At 39.5% G+C, this 17079-nt stretch overlaps 1 protein-coding gene across 3 annotated transcripts in view; it reads right to left on the bottom strand.

Moving 5' to 3' along the window:
- The window catches only part of LOC121956081 (sodium-coupled neutral amino acid transporter 3-like), a 50889-nt gene extending 34936 nt beyond the window's left edge, over nucleotides 1-15953 (bottom strand). The window contains exon 1 of one of the 3 annotated variants that reach the window (XM_042504173.2): nucleotides 15364-15953. The gene's annotated coding sequence lies outside the window, so the exon portion shown is untranslated. Of the gene's footprint in view, nucleotides 1-6647; nucleotides 6824-15363 lie in introns of those variants that run through there. The other 2 variants (XM_042504191.2, XM_042504183.2) reach the window with 2 other exon arrangements.
- Nucleotides 15954-17079: the final 1126 nt, after the last annotated feature.

Below are 17079 nucleotides of genomic sequence, written 5' to 3' on the forward strand. Positions count from 1 at the left end.
CCCCCACGTCATGTCACACTCGCTGTGTTTAAGTCCTGCCGCTGCTGCATGTGCCACAGAGCGCCGCAGCTGCTTGAAAGAAACAGTAAACACTCAGCAAATGCATCCAACAACCATCTGCCTGTATTCTGGTTCTTCACACAAGGGTGAACATGCTCATAAATACACATGATCACACACACACACACAAAGACATATGCAGTGTAATTACGGGGAAACATCACGCTGTTGTTGGATAAATGAAACAACCCAAACAGCTACAGGCAGAAAATAAAGTTATCGTCATTACCAAAATGTGGAGCTGAGATCACTTCACTTCAACAAGGCGTCATGGTGATTTTGGGTGATATTAAAGAGTAATCAGTTCTCAACTCAGGCTCAGACTTTCGCAATTCCTGTGCTTGTGCCATATTGCGTCTCCAAAATATTGCCAGTCGGCAGACGTGCTACTTTTTAGGCACCAGTTCCTCTCTAGTAAGGTTAGGGGAAAAAAATGTTATGGCATAATATTGCGATATTTTGCATGGCAATACTGTTTTGATACAAGGATGCAAACTATTTTTTTTTAGTATATAAATTATCAATATTGCATGTATTAACTTAACGTTTGGTAGCCTATTAGAATAATAAAATCAATTGCTTTTTTTAGTCCACTAGAGACATTTTGCAGCAATAAAAATGAAGTGAGATGAACAGAGTGAGAATCTAACTCCAGAAAACAGATGTTGACGAGGTTTTTCTTTGGCGACATAATTTGCAATTGAAAAAAGTAATACATTTAATTATATCACAACATATGTTATCCCAATACTCAGCATATTGCAAAACATTATACAACATTATAACATTATTTCAGGACTTGAGTATCATGAAAAGATCATATTGTGGTATGTCTGGTGATTATCGTCCCTTCTCTGGTAAAAGTAAATCTCACTTGCGTGTGTACTGATTCTGCCCAATCAAATGATGCCTTATGGCAGATGTGTCTGATTGGCGAGAGAGTAGTGTTGGCATATTACTTGTATTGACACAATACTAAAATATTAATGCTGAATACCATTTTTCAAACTGTGGGGAAAATGGCATTGTGGGATTTTTTTTTTTTTATAATATAATTCAAGGTCCAGAGTGTAGGATTTAGTGGTTAACTCCGGTGTGCCAAGCATACAGCGAACTACCGTGGCTGATGCAATAATGCAAACAAAAAGGTGTATGGTCCTATGTAAAGCTCGTACAACATGTCTAACTCTGTGAGGACCCGCTCCACGTGTAGATAGAAACAGGTCATTCTAAGGTAACAAAAACGCAACGATTCTTGAAATTCTTGAAAACATATGTTATGAATACTAAAAGCCATTTCTGCCAATAGAAGCCCTTAAATCCTTCACATTGGATGTTTAAAAAGATAAACATAACGAGGTTATAGCATGATGACTGCTTTTCTTGTCTTAGCAGAAAACAGCAGAATGATGTGATTTTCATAATTGATATGTATCAATAAATTAATATATTTGAAAGCACTACCAGAGAGTTAACTGCTTGGCGCCTAAAATAGCAGAATGTAATTTAATACATTACTATATTCAAAGTGCAATGTGTCTAACGCGCAAGTTGATGATGGGATGAGATAAAAATGATAAGTAGCGCAGCTGATTTTGAACAGAGGAAAAATGAAATAGTCAAACCTTTTGGCTGTATGAAACAAAGCTTTAGGTATAGCTATCCATAAGGTGCTTTTATGATCTAGAAACACTGAAGCTCTACAGACCCACACAGGTGTTTTCAGTCATGCTAATCGGAGCTCTGCTCAGGTGGGCAGAGTTATGATTGTAATTAAGTTACTGGGCTCCGTGTACTAATAACACTGATAAAGGTGGGAGCTACCTCTTGGCCTGGGGATTTAAAGCACTGACCATGCAAGAATTGACCACGAGCTGGCCAAGGACCTTCGTTTGTTTATTTCCTGTCATAATTCTACTGTCGGCCGTCTACATAAGGTATAAAAAAATGTCACACATACACAGAAAAAAGTCATGTTCTGTAGTTTTAATAGTCTAATGTCCGTATTGTCTCTTGACCTTAACTGGTGGAAAAATAAATTATTTAACAACATTCAACACAAACTGGGGAGAATTGTTGAGTCTCATTCGACTCTACATGCCTTATGGGCCTCTGTGTCCTGTTTCTCTTTCCTTACAGAGTTGCTCTCTCTCTCTGTCAGCAGGTAGGATAGGAGATTAACTTCTGACTACGGCATTCGTATGCCAGTTTCTGAGATGCTCCTCGTCTCCAGGGTTCCTATAAGCTGCTGTGAGATACACACGTCAGAGACGACAAACTGATGCAGGATGTGGTCTCTGCTTGGCACTGCATTTAAATATCCACTGTCATGTGGAAGGTATTATCTCACAGCAAGTCAAGTGTTTCAGACAGAGTCTCTAATCGGGATTATACTGTGTGTTCAAAGCAGGGAAAAAAATGCAATAATTTGCTCTTAAATCTCCTTTGATGATTCGGTAACCTACATTCCCCTTATGAAGGTATCGATGCTGACGTGTGTGCTGTATGTGATGGTGAAATGCATGACGCATGTCAAGGCCCAAGCTACAACTGTGATTGGCTGATATTGATAGGTCTATCCCCACACATCTGTCTAAAAGACAGGGTCATCAAAGTCTTTATCAAATAAAGCGTCAGCATTCATGTTAACTTGTGTCTTTACTTGTTGGCCTTTCTCAAAGCAGGCAGTTTGAAAAGCACAGGTGTAAATAATGAAATTAATGATAAGTGAATTTCATTTGGCTGCTTTGATTTCGGGTTATTGTGCATGCTGACCCACTGTCACACTCAGTGGAGCACTCGAATACAACAGAGCCATTGTTAGCGTTATTAATTACACCTGCTCTTTTCTGCCTATGACAAGTCTAACTGTCTGCTGTGAGAAAGGTTTTTAGAAATACTGTGATTAGCCAACAGTGTTTCTCCATCTGCACCCGCACTTAATTATTGCAGTTATGAAATCCCAATGGGACTGGCAAAAAAGTCGGTGAAACAGTGAGCATTACACACACCTCATGATCACAATGTCCCTGGTTGAATTTCAGACAGTGATTCTTGCTACATGTCATATCCTTTCACATTTCCCCTACTTTTCTGTCTCTCTCCCTTTTAAACAGGAAACAGAACCAGCTTCACGCTTCATTTGCTTTTTTTAGTACACCTCTCACTTTTGAACCTTGAATCTGAGAGACAAAAGCTACACTGTGTCTTTCACTCTTCACAACCTTCATCGTGTGTCCACTTGAAACACATGACGCACACACCCAGGATCAAATGACAGGCATAGCTATATAAAGGACAACATTTCTTTTACATTTGGAAATGACCAAAACTTTTATTTCTACACAAACAAAAGACCTGTGGATGTAGCAGAACTCTACTCTAATTGCAAAATTCATCAAGACAATTTTTGTTTTGCACAATACCTCCTCTTCAAGACTAAATTTGTGGTTTCAGTTGGTCACTTATTTGGTCACTCAAATGCACGTATTTCCTCTGTGAGTTTCACAGAGGCCATGGTCTGCTGTTTTGCCCCCTGGTCTGACTGACGTGCTGCAGCTCGAGGATGTCCCTACTACAACGTGGGGCTGGACGCAGCAAAGAGGAGTGTGGATTGTCTTTAGTGTCTTATGAAATGCCTGCTTGGGAATACTAGCCTGGTGACTCACTGAAAATGTGATTTATTTATAGAATCATACAACACATTGTGTCACTCTGGCTCAACTCTGACCGTGGACACCCCACAGATAGAAAGGGACAGCGGAGCAGCAATGTCACCACAACATAGAAGTCCAGAGCCTTCTTAAAAACAGCGCAGGCAGGACAGGAGAAAGGCACAAACAGCTATCAGGATCGGCCTTAAGATTGTGAGTAAAGACACAAATCAAAAGGGAAGCGGTAAGACACAGCACTTAAGTAATCGAGATGTTATTAAAGGGACAGTTTAGAAAATGGATATTTTTCCTCTTACCTGTAGTGCTATTCAGTAATTGGGATTGTTTTGGTGCGAGCTGCGGAGTGTTGGATATCAGACGTAGAGATGTCTGCCTTCTTTTGAAAATAAAGGAACTACTCCAAACTATCAAACTACTAGCATGCATCTACTATTGGACGAGAGGCTCATGCATGTGATAGCTCAGTGGTGCTCGGAAAGCTGGTAGTAGATGCACGCTTCCATCTGCGCGGTGATATGGTTGATGCGTGTTGCTCAGTAGAGAGAAAATAGTAACTACATGTAACTGCTTACAACAAGAGCTAAGGATTATCTTAAGTAACTTCATCATAATTTCTAAAAGTAGGCATTAGTGTTGAATTTTTCATTTTTTTTGACATTTTGAGCACCACAGGCTGAGTGTCATCTAGTTTCATTATATTCATGAGAAGGAATACATCTCTACTGTCAATATCGCCAACACAAATCGTGTGAAGGTTATCTATTATTCCAGTGGGATCTGTAATTAAACAGACTTCTTCCTGTTATTTGCACAATCCTCCATTAAACACATCTGCATTTGCTTTAGATGACTGTCAAATTGCGGCTCCAGGCTGCCGTGCACACAAACACCTCTCCAGATGCAAAATGCACCAAAAATTAGGCACTGAATGCATAGTAAATTTAAGTCATGTATTGACTTACTTCTGTGGGAGCTTCGAGAAAAAACAGAAAAGCCAGAAAATGTGTCAAAGAGAAACCACAAATCAAAATTATGAAATGCAACAATAAGAGGGAATTATTCAAGGTATTACCAATATGGATACAAATACTGTTTACTAGGAGGACGCTGAATGCCATGTTGCTCTTGAGGTGATGAGCTGCTTCAAAATACTGGCAGGTTTTGAAGATTCTGCACAGCCTCACATCTGTTTCATCAACATACTGTGTATGTAGAACAAATTATTCACTTGATTTGAATGTGATCTCACCCCTGTGGCTCCCTGGCTCACAAGCTGTCTTCAGCACATCGGTGCAAACACAGTGACACTGTGCTATGCTGCTTAATAAGCAAAACTACAAATAAACTGTTAACAAGCCCCTGTTTCAACATATTCTACACTACACTGACTACTTGTATAAGAAAGTGTTTCATTAAAGGATCGCAGATTGTGTTTGTCTAAAAGTTTGGGTTATACACATTGCAAAAGAAAATCATCCCACAGCGTGACATGGGGGGAGAGTGACAAGTCAAGGCCAGTAAGGAGTATACCTAAGAGTCAGATATTTGAAAAAAACGACTGAATTTAACGATTCAAAATCGATTAAAAAATCCTAAACATCGATCTCTAATCTATACTACGACGGAGGATTAGGGCCACATTAAGGAAAAAAAAATTAATTATTTACGAGATTAAAGTCATTAGTTACGAGAAAAAACTCATTATTAACGAGAAAAAAGTCATTATTAACGAGAAAAAAGTCATTATTAACGAGAAAAAAGTCATTATTAACGAGATCAAACTCATTATTAACGAGAAAAAAGTCATTATTTATGAGAATAAAGTCATAATATTCAAACCTGCTGCTTTTGGAGACACTTGTTAACATGAGGGCTACGGAGGATTTGTTTGAGTTGTATTTTAGGATAGGTTTCACAAACAAGGAGATGCTTAATCTTTTGGCACATCAGCATCACATTATCATAAGTATCAGGACTTTAAAAAGAATATGCAAGAAATTGCATCTTTGACTACTTGACTGAGACATCCACCCTGCAAGAAGGAGCGCTACTGCAGGTCATTCATCCCATCTGCAATAAGACTCTATAACATCAGCATCACTGGCTGATGGGAACAAAACTGGCTTCATCCAAAATTCATCCCAGAGTAATTTGCACAACAAATTTTTGTACTATTCTCTAATCCATCTTTTGTGTACATACTATTCTATTACTTAATTATTATTATGTGTACATACCTTATTTCCTCTATGTACATACTTATTTTATTACTTATTTATTGTTATTGTTATTGTTATTTTCTTTGTTACATTTCACTTTTCTTTTTTCATGCTGCTGTAACATTTGGAATTTCCCCCAATGGGGGATCAATAAAGGAATATTCTATTCTATTCTATTCTATTTCCGGCGAAAGAACCAGTCGGACTTGGAGGATGTTGCTGCTTTTCTGGAGGGGGAAATGGCTGAACTGGTCAACTGCAGGGTTATCGTTGGATGCATCTACGGGCTATTCAGAGGGGTTTCGTTGTGTCTCAAGAAACAAATCCTCCGTAGCCCTCATGTTAACAAGTATCTCCAAAAGCAGCAGGTTTGAATATTATGACTTTATTCTCATAAATAATGACTTTTTTCTCGTTAATAATGAGTTTAATCTCGTAAATAATGACTTTTTTCTCGTTAATAATGACTTTTTTCTCGTTAATAATGACTTTTTTCTCGTTAATAATGAGTTTTTTCTCGTAACTAATGACTTTAATCTCGTTAATAATTATTCTTTTCCCTTAATGTGGCCCTAATCCTCCGTCGTACTATACATATATTGTTAACCATCTAAAATTGTTATCATTTAGGAAAGTCTTGATAATTTTGAGACCGTTTGTCGGACATGGATGTATTATAAGGAAGTCGTCTTACTTTTTCGCCGGTGAAAGCTGCCGGCTGTGCCGTTCAGAGGGATTTCTCCGATGCATCGTAGCTCTTTTAGAAGCCTAAGTATCCAGTCTGGGAATTCAGATGTTTCTACGGGACCTTGTCCAATATATCCATAATGATAGATCCGATATTGAGTGTCTTCCGTTCATATTTTATCCATATTTCGATGATAAAAGTACATTAGCATCGATGCTAAACGCCATATTGGTTTCCCATGGTTCCCTTGGAGAGAGGTCAGAGGTTTGTTTCGGTCTGGTCCACCAATCGGAAGACGAACCCACGCTTTGTATCCGCTTACGTATACCATACGTCATCTGAAGCAAACTGCACTGTGATTGGCCTAATCCTGCTGTATCTATCGCTCTGTGTTATTGGTAGCGCCTCCTGCATAAACTCTGGTAGCCCCTATAATAATAATAATAATAATGAGACCAGGGTAAATCAGGAGACAGTCTAACAAGCAGCAGGGCCTCATATGGACGTAAACTCTGTGTTGACTGCAGGCAGAGCAGGCAGGAGAATCAGGCCCCTCTCCGAAGTGTCACGAGTGTGATGTGGCCTTCTGCAGCATCACAGATAGGAGCTGCTTTGCAGAATGGCACAGATAACGGCATACACAAACACCTGCAAAAAAATAATGGGACTTTTTTTTTTGGAAAACGGTGTCCATTTTTTGAAGTATAATAATTACAATGTTTATTTTTCACTTTCTGTTTCCCGACACTTGGGAGAAATGTTTTCTACAACAAAAAAGCTTGTGCATAATAAAACCTCCATAATTTCATACACACTTTGTTTTCATAACATAATGTGCCGATGGCAAAACAGACTGGAGTAGATCCTGAAATTACACCTCCTATACTTTGAATCAGGAACTGATTTTGAATCAGAAATTGTTCTGAATCGAGTCGTGACCCCAAGAATCGAAATCGAATTGAATCGTGAGATACTGAAAGATTCACACCCCTAGTATTGGATGTGATTAAGGCCTCTGCCCAAAGCAATAAATTGCTGGGATGGATGTAAATACATTTTCTTTTTTTTTTATTTGATAAAAAAGGAAATGTATTTACACAGGCCACTTGGGCTCCATTCATTTTATCTGAAAGTAAGGGTGATAAGAACTGGCATGGACAGTAATGCAATGCTGGCATGTTAATGTCAAATCAAATTTGGCCTGTTCTCAGACTGCTGTCAAATGCAGCACTGGAAGCAAATGCCAGTATCCTCACTATTCATTGTAGCTATATAAAGAAAAATATCTGATAAACAACTTATCACACAATACTGCTGACACACTGCAGGTGTTTGCAAACATTTCAACACGCTCGGCTGGCCAGCATACAACTTCGCTTTGCTTGCAAATCAGTTTTTTTTCTGGACTAATCAACAAATTTCAGTTCATTTTGGAATATCTTGCTAGATGAACAACAATACTAATGGGGACTGTGACCAGAGGGTCACTAGTAAACACAAATATCTTAGCAGGAACGGATAGTTGGACAGTTAAACTGATTCTAGTGAGAAATTATCTTACGATACGGTTTAAGTGGGATTCATCAAATGATCTTATCTTGCCACTGACAGCATAGGAATGATCGGGTATTGATAAATGCGGGCACTAAAAACAAAACCTTATCTACATATTTTGCCCTGTTATATTCTCCGTTTAGAAAACTCACTCCTAGAGTTTGCAACTTGGAGAGGCCTAATACGGCCAAAGACCTCAGAGAAACTTCTCTCCCTAAATGTATCATGCTGCACAGCAAGTCCATGCTGACTCAAACTAGTGTCTATCCATGCAGCCCAGTTTTTTCATAATTGAGGGCCAATAAACCTCTGGCCTGTAGACGAATTTGTAAGATCTAACCTTAAGAAGTCCCTGTTCATAGAGCTGCAACTATTGTATTATTTTAATTATCAGATCATTTTCTTGAAGCATCAGTTAACTGTTTGGTCTATAAAACATTTTAAAAAAAAACAGTGAAAAGTGTATCACATTATCATTGGGCACAAGCTTATGTCATCAAATATCTTTTTTATGCAACTAGCCCAAATAATCAATGTAAGACCAAGTAAAGTAGCAAATCATTTGCAAACCATGACTCATCAAATGTTGCTTAAAAAAAAAGACTAGCATGATTATTAAAATAGTGGCAGATTCATTTATTTTGATGGATAATTGACAAATTGTTTCAGATCTACATGTTAAATCCAGCAGAAGTTAACTTGATATAAAAGCATATGACTTTGTCTCCTTCAGATTCTCAGCTGTGGTTACTTTGGACACATCCTCTGTGAGGAAAAGTATCCCAGCTGTATATGAGTAAGAACAACAGGACAGGACACAACCAGCTAACTGGCCCTCAATCCAGAGAGCCCTCGCCCAACACCACACTGTTGAATGCTAGCTCTGTCTCCTCTCAATCATGCGCCCTGAAACAAAGTACCATCCTCTCCTGGCATCTGCCACTCGTCTCCCTCCTGTTTCCTTCTCATCACATGGGAGGAGAGCAAAAGAAAGAGAGTGTAAGCATCGTGGGGGCGAATGCATTCATTGAGCTGGAAGTACAACTCACACAGTGTTTGACCACCATGGTGGATGTTGCACTGCTGACTCTCACATGCCACAGCACCATAGAAGTCCAAATCCCAATCAGAGAACTCCTGAGCACAGCAGGCACCCACTGTAAGCAGATCAATGTAAGGCTTAAGCATCAAATCCCTTATAGAACTGAGAACTGTGCTGAGCACAATAAGCCAGCGATGGATAATGAGCAAAAATACATCTCTGGCTGAGACTCAGAAGATTGTATTCAGACTTTGGGGTGTGTACTGTGGCCCGATGGTAAAGCTTTCCTCTGTCTGTTACGGTGGCCCAGAGAGCTCAAAGCACTGCAAATTAAGAAAATACATGCAAATAGACACAGTGCAAGCAAATGACAACACATATTTACCAGCTTGACAACACATGGAAACATGGATTTGACAACACAGGCCCAGCGAAATAGCACTGCAAGAAGTTCACAACGGAAACTGTTTCCAGGAATAAGTAATGCACACAGCCGAGACACATTGGTAGAAAATATTTGAGGCTTATGTTGAAGCAGCTAGATATTGTATAATACGCAAAAGGCTAACTCTAGTTTCACAAGAGATATCTGCAATAATATATGAATAATGCCATTACAATGTTAAAATAAATCAAAAAAATGTTGGTTCATTTTCCAACTAGGCTTGCCGTGAATGTCTGTTAGCAGGTCCGGGTGATTACATTACTTGCATACTCTTTTTTTAATAGAAATAAACATGATTTTGTTCATTTTCAAGTATCAGCACCCATGTTCAGTAAATTTTAAAAAAAGTAAAATACTTAGCATGTCATTAATACTACAATTATTAACTGAAAGTGTCTGCTCTGTACAGCAGCAGAGCTGACGCACAGAGCTCTGCCATAGGCAAGTCGGTGCAAGACAACATTCATGGGGCTGCACTAACAGAGTGAGTAAGACTCTGATGCTGAGGAGAAGGAGAGAATGTTAGAGGAAGCTCATCCTGTGAGAGAAAGAGGGACATGAAGAGGAGAAGGGAGCCAGAGTCCAGCAGAAAATAAACTTAAGCAGGCACTGCCACAGCCACACCAACTGGTCCTGTTCTGTATTGTTCAAAGTAAGGCGAAGATAAAAAGATGTAACGTAAAAGGTCAAAGTTTGTGCTCGGCAGATATTGAGCGTCATCAACAAATATCTTTTTTTGTAAAATGTGCGGTATAATCAGTAACACCGGTGTTGTCATGAATTTGTTAACCGGTAGTAGAACTTCCTCACGTGGCATCCCTATTTCAAACACCACTGAAGAAAAGTTATTTAAATAAGTTCTTAATTCACAAACAGCAGCAACAAGTGCTGCATGTCCCCATCGTGTGCATCACTGGGAAAAGTTTCAATTTATGTTGCTAGTTTCTTGTAGCGCTTTTTCTAATTGCATCGTATGTTTTGTCCAACTGGTCAAGATGTTTGGTCATTTGCTTGTATAGCGTCTATTTGCATGCATTTCCTCAATATGGAGTGCGCTGAGCTCCCAGGGCCTCCATAATCTGTCCCTCTGAAGTGACTCTGGCAATTTAATCAAGTCCTTTAACAACCCACACAGACTAACTCCAGCCGACCTTTTACTCTGACTTCCTTATGAAGAGGACAAGTGAAAAAAAAAACGCCATGTGGCGGCAGTTTACAACCTGGATATCATGAATGTGAGACGTTTTGGTAAACTGGACTGCCTCTATTGACAGTGGAGTGTCATCTATTTGGACCTAATTAATCAATGAAGAAAGCAATTACTCCCCAACTGAACTGCTCACAGCTCGCAGATACAGATGCTTTGAGGAACGGCTGTAATAATGGAATTAATATAGTAATATCCACACAGTCAATCTTTAATAAAACAGGGAATGTATATTTTTCAGCTAATCTGAAGTTTCAATTACATTAGGCAGCTGTTCCCAGAAGGCATGGATGTGAGACTCTGCTCAATCTGCTGCTGATTAGTGGACAGCACACTGTTGAGGGTAGAGTCATTTTCTCCTACTCACGATAAATGCCAGCCTATTGGTTAGATGAGCTCTAAATGGTATGACCTTATGCAGGCTGCAATTCGTCTATGATATCCCTCAGTATGTCGGCAAAACTCTTTCATAAACCGAACTGAAAATGTAGAAATTCTGTGATGTGACTAAGGACGAGCAAATGAGCTTGCTTGTGCTCAAAGGGATAGATAAACCTTACCCAGGGCCTAGATTTTCTACCCCATACTTTTCAGTCTTTTTAAGGGCCCTGACACACTAAGCTGACAGTCAGCTGTTGGTCAGTGTGGGGTTGTCAGTGAGCGCCTGTCGCCCTGGATTTTGCGGTGTGCTCTGCACCATCTGTCTTCATATGACGAAATATATCATCTGACGATAGAAAAACGGCTATTGCTTCATATGATGCTGTATCGTTTATTTCATTTACGTCATCTGATAACCCTCTGTGTCCGTCTGTGTGACCAAGGGGGCATCTACATAATCCACAGCACCAAAACAAACAAACATGGAGGAGCTAGAAAGCCATTCTGGACGTGGGGTTTCAGTATAAGACACTGTCACTGGAGTTTCGTGTTTCCCTCTCTCTTTTACGGCTCTCTGCCTCTGACACACACACAAAAAGCAGAGCTTTTGCAGCACTTCAGACTGCGACTGTCTGGTCACATTTTGCGACCGTGCAGCACCAGCGGGACTTGCAGATAATATTAATATATGAACTGTAGAGCTGTAAGATTGTTTGCAGCTAGCAGTGAGTGGATTAATCCTCATACCGAGGTTACAGTTTAACTTTCTCCAAACGCTAACATTCAACTGTTGATCGGTAGATTCAAGTCCAAAGCTAAAACATCAACACTTCAGGCACAAGGTGAGCCGGGCCCTTCAAAATAAAAACATAATGGGTTCCGCCTTGATTTATTTTACTATAACAGTACTTTATTTAACTGTATACGTTACATTATAACAGTATTTTATTCAACTTTATTATAACAATAGTTTGTGTTACTTTATTTTATGTTTGTAACTGTGGTTCATTTAATGTCTAGTTTAGTAGTTTACAGTGGTTTAGAGAATATTTTTTTAAAAAATCAAGATATATATTGTGCATCGTGATATAGTCTAAAAATATTGTGAGTCCTCCTTATTGGCTTAGTACACAAGGAAGGAAACGAAGTGAACAAATGACTAAAATCAAGAGGCTGTGAGATCAAAATCAAATTGTTATATTAGGTAGGATTATTTTTTTTAATGACCTAGCTTTTTAGCAAAAATGCTTTGTCATTTTTGTGTTATTGGTCGCTAGCACACAGTAAATCTGTTTTTGCAACATCTACTTGTGTTATTAATGCGCTAACTAACCAACTAGCATCTTGAATCTGTCCCATCGGTCGTCCGGATCCCCTTTTTGAATGAAGAACACAGACAACAGTCACCTGCTGGTATGAAGAGTTATTTCCTCTCACGCAGAATGTATGTGCTAGTCGGTCACTGGTTGGAGTCTTTGTGGCATGTATAATGCAACTTTTTGGCTGAGAGACAGGCGATGTAAAGCAACACTAGGCCTTTGTCGCCAGTACTTCTGTGATGTCGGTTTTCTGGGCCTTAAACCACAAAATAGATCATCAACAGCGCTGTCAAAATAAAATTTCCACTCTGCAAATGCAACATTGCATTTTTATTGCTAGTGCGAGGACAAATACTTCTGCTTGCCTTTTAAAAAAACAAAATCGAATCCCTGTAAAACCTCGAGGCCAGGCAGAATCTCATGTCCTTTCAGAGTTTAATACTCAGCAGAGTGTTCCTTTCTTCTCACAGTGAAATATATTGCACTCTTAGACTGAGCCATCCCATCATGTTTTCTTTTCATTCCTGCAGAGGTAGACCAATACTGCCGCTGGATACGAATATTTCACATGGACACTGAGCTTTGATCAAATTAAATTGGAACTTAGTGAATATCTGTGTCTATGTCTCATCCAATAGTGAAGATAAGAAAGAGGCGAGACAAGGAGCCATGAACGTTACTCGTCCACTAACCTGAGATTTAAAGAGAAGAAGGAATATTAAGGAGACTTTGTATAGCTTATTTTCTGCTAGCCACGAGTTTATTCATGTTATATTATAGTAGTTGTGAATAAATGCTGTAACCTTTGTGCTCCCCACTCTCTCTCTCTATTCTTGTCGGTCAATACCCTTTGTAATCAACCGTCAAGGTAACGACATTTATTTCACAATATATTCAATCTCTTTTCCAACATTCAGTGGTGTGCATGCATTCATGTGCGTGACCACACACACAAGCAAGTGCCTTTACACTCACACATGTGCAAAAATGTGGCGTCAAACACACAAATGCAGCAGGCATTAATCACACCAGATCAAAAGCTCAGCGTGCCCTGCTGCCGTCTGAGGCTGGATCACTACGTCCACACTGTGGGAATGGGTTGGAGAGAGGCGGTACATGGGCCCACACCAAGCCAGAGAGAGGAATCAGTCATTCAGAGCAGCAGAGGCCAAGCAGGCCAGACGTGAGCTCACACCAGCTCCGTACTGTCAAGTCTAGCAGTCACAGTCTCACCTGCTGCCCACAAGCCCTTGAGGTGACTCATCGTGGAGGAGTGGATGACTGGGGACTTTGCCTGCTGCAGGTGACTCCAGAAACCATGCTGCTGCTTACAGCCTCATCCAGTCTGTGGGATGGTTTGCACCTAGCTTAGCTGGGTATATAAATACATATGCTAAAAGTAAATTTTATGCAAATCTAGGCTACAGATTTTATGAGAAATCTGGTTTGCGCATGTGAGAAAATGCAGTTATATTGCCTTAAATCAGAGAAATCAAACCAAAGCTGCATTTACAGGAATAACATCAGATATAGATATAGATTTGTGGAATGGCCACCCACCACTGGGCATGTGCAATATTCCATTTTCACATTCAAATATATATATATATATATATATATATATATATATATATATATATATATATATATATATATATATATATATATATATATATATATATATATATATATATATATATATATAAAATCATATTAATAATATTGCATAATATTGCTTGTATTTTTAGGATTTTATTATTTAGCATACTTACATTTGTGTCCTAATTTAAATTTGTGTGAAGTTTCTATTTTCTGCTATGCACCACAGGTGCAATTATGCTTGCAAAATAATAATAAAGTTCTTAAATCTTGAATCTGTATCTGCATATAATATCTGTTATTTTTGTGCTGCTTTGACCCCTTCCTAGTTATATTTGGTTTTTCAGTCAGACTTTGGCAAGATCACCATACATGAGGGGCCAGATGGCACCTGTTAGCTGAGCTGTGACGCGGTGTGAGCCAGCTGTGGATGCTTCTCCAGCACGACTTAAAATTATGACAGGCAATCCAAAAATGAAGCTGTGCAACTGCATTTGCATATCCAGCAACTCACAACATGAATACATAAAACATGCATTACAGAAACAATGTCACATGTAGTCCTGAGTGACATGCATGCAGTATAAGTAGGAAAGTGTTCACACTAAAATAAAAAAAGCATACTAAGAAGTGCAGTATTCCAGCAGGCCACTCCAATGCCCAAGTTTGATCCCAGTATACTCTAATTGATCATGACAGTGGGAGGGTATCACTGTTGTGGGATTTTAATCAGAGCTTTCTGTCTAAGCACAGTGAATATTTTGTGCACCAAATCATGCCTGCACATTCTAAGACGAGCCAAAGGGAGGAAAGCAGTTACAAACGGGGGTCTATGTAGTCCAAATGGGGGCACTGAATCTCAATAGCTACACACGCAGATCAAAAGCAGCACGGTTTGTAATGTCACCTCTCTATTCGCCTGGTTATCTGGCGACCGAGGACCGTGTATGTCGCTTCAAAGGGCTGCTTGACTTTTACTTTGCATTTAACTCCCGTTTAGTGAATGTCACACGCGGACTCAGCAAGCAGGCTGATGCTGCTCACGTGGAGCGTCGTTTCGTCTGTATTTAAATATAAAAGGTCTCCATATCTGTGCGAAACGTGTCCGCTGATGAGTTTAAATATGCTGTAAAGGGTAAAACGTTAAAATGTACAACAGCCTTTCAGCGTCTTACCAGAGAAGAAGTGTCCTCCTCCAACTCCAAATATCTCCACACAGATCTTGTCTCCGCTCGCAGCTCGGCTCTGCCTCGACCCGTGGCGTGTCGTCCTGCCTCTGTCCCACTACGTCCGTCCGCCTTCCCTCCACACGGCGTTAATGTCATCTGTTTTCCCACTAAATTGTCCTCGTAATCTTCTCAAAAGTGGGATGTGAAGAGTGCCCGGGTTCCGCCTACCGCACGCACATCGACCCCAATCAAATTATTGTTGTGTGTATGTTGTGAAGCCAGCGCGCGCAGGGACACGAGAGCCCCCTATTTGGCACGCGCCTTTTTAAATCGTTTGGAAATGATGACCCGCGCTTTATTGATAACGCAATGTCGTTGCGTGCCGTTTTTGTTGGGGATGGGACTGTCATTTCACATTATAACGGGTGTTTTTCATATTCACAGATTTATCGTCGTGCTTGAGCGCGCATTACGAGACAATGACACATTGAGTGGTCGCGAGGACTCCACGCACACCATGCATTTATTTCATCAATTCGATTGTTTCCCCTTTAATTAGTTCCAGGCATATAACTCACGTGGGCCTTTAAGAGAAAAAGGGATCCAATTGCAATGTCTTTTTCTGACACGCAATCACCAACGTAAACAGCTGCCTGAGCCATGTGCCACAAAAGCTCACCGTTGCTTACGCACATAGGGTACGCACGCTCCATTTCTAGGTCATCGACGGCAGCGCGTTTTGATGTCACACCGCTCCGGGGATCGTCTCTTTTCTCTCTCCTCTAGCTTAGGCTCGCGCGAGGAGCGAGACTCACACACCTGCAGTCAAATAACACCAGGTTCCCTCACTCCTTCATTTGTATTCATGAGGCTGCAGGTAGAGCCAAACATACATTTTCCAGAGACAACTGACATGCATTAACCCTTTAAAACATGAGTAAATCGGCTTTATTGAATTTTTCTTGTATTATTTTTCAACGTTTATTTTTTTATTTTTTCTTGATCTTTTATTTCTCTCAAAATCATGGGAGAAAGGCAATGAACAGCTTGACAGGAAATGTCCCAAAAGTTGGCAAAAAGTTAAAAAAAAATTACACGAAAACTAGCTGAAAATTGTCAAAAAAGCAAAACAAAAAACAAAAAAACTGAGAAAAAAAACACAAAATAAACAACTAAACGACATATACATGTATATGTGTATGTATATATGTATATTTTATTTTGAATGTATGGTATTAAAATTATTAATATAATTTCTGGACATTTTTCCCTTTTTTGGGGATAATTTTCTAATATTTCTCTCTCTCTCTCTCAACAAACATTTTTATATTATTTTCTTTTTACTTTTTATAAATTTCTTGCAATTTGGTCATTGCCCTTTCCCATGTTTTTGAAGAGAATTGGGGAATTGATTTTTTTTTTTGCTGGGGTTTCATTGGTCTAAATACTTAAAGGTAAAGGTATCTCAAGGCAACACTAGAAGAGGGGTGGCTCATCCTCTAATCGGAAGGTTGGCAGTTCAATTCTCGATTCCTCCAGTCAACATGTCAAAGTATCCTTGGGCAAGATACTGAACTCAAAAAGAAGACTGGAGAATGCTATACAAGTGCTTCATTTACCAAGTAAAACTCATGTCATTCCAGGCTTTAAAGGGTTATTAACCCAATTTGCATACAAACATGTACATAAATGCGTATGTTTTGTAAACATGCATTATCTTTT

Source organism: Plectropomus leopardus, chromosome 2, assembly GCF_026936395.1.
Source record: "Plectropomus leopardus strain MGB_pleo_1.0 chromosome 2, ASM2693639v1, whole genome shotgun sequence".
Classification (NCBI taxonomy): Eukaryota; Metazoa; Chordata; class Actinopteri; order Perciformes; family Serranidae; genus Plectropomus; species Plectropomus leopardus.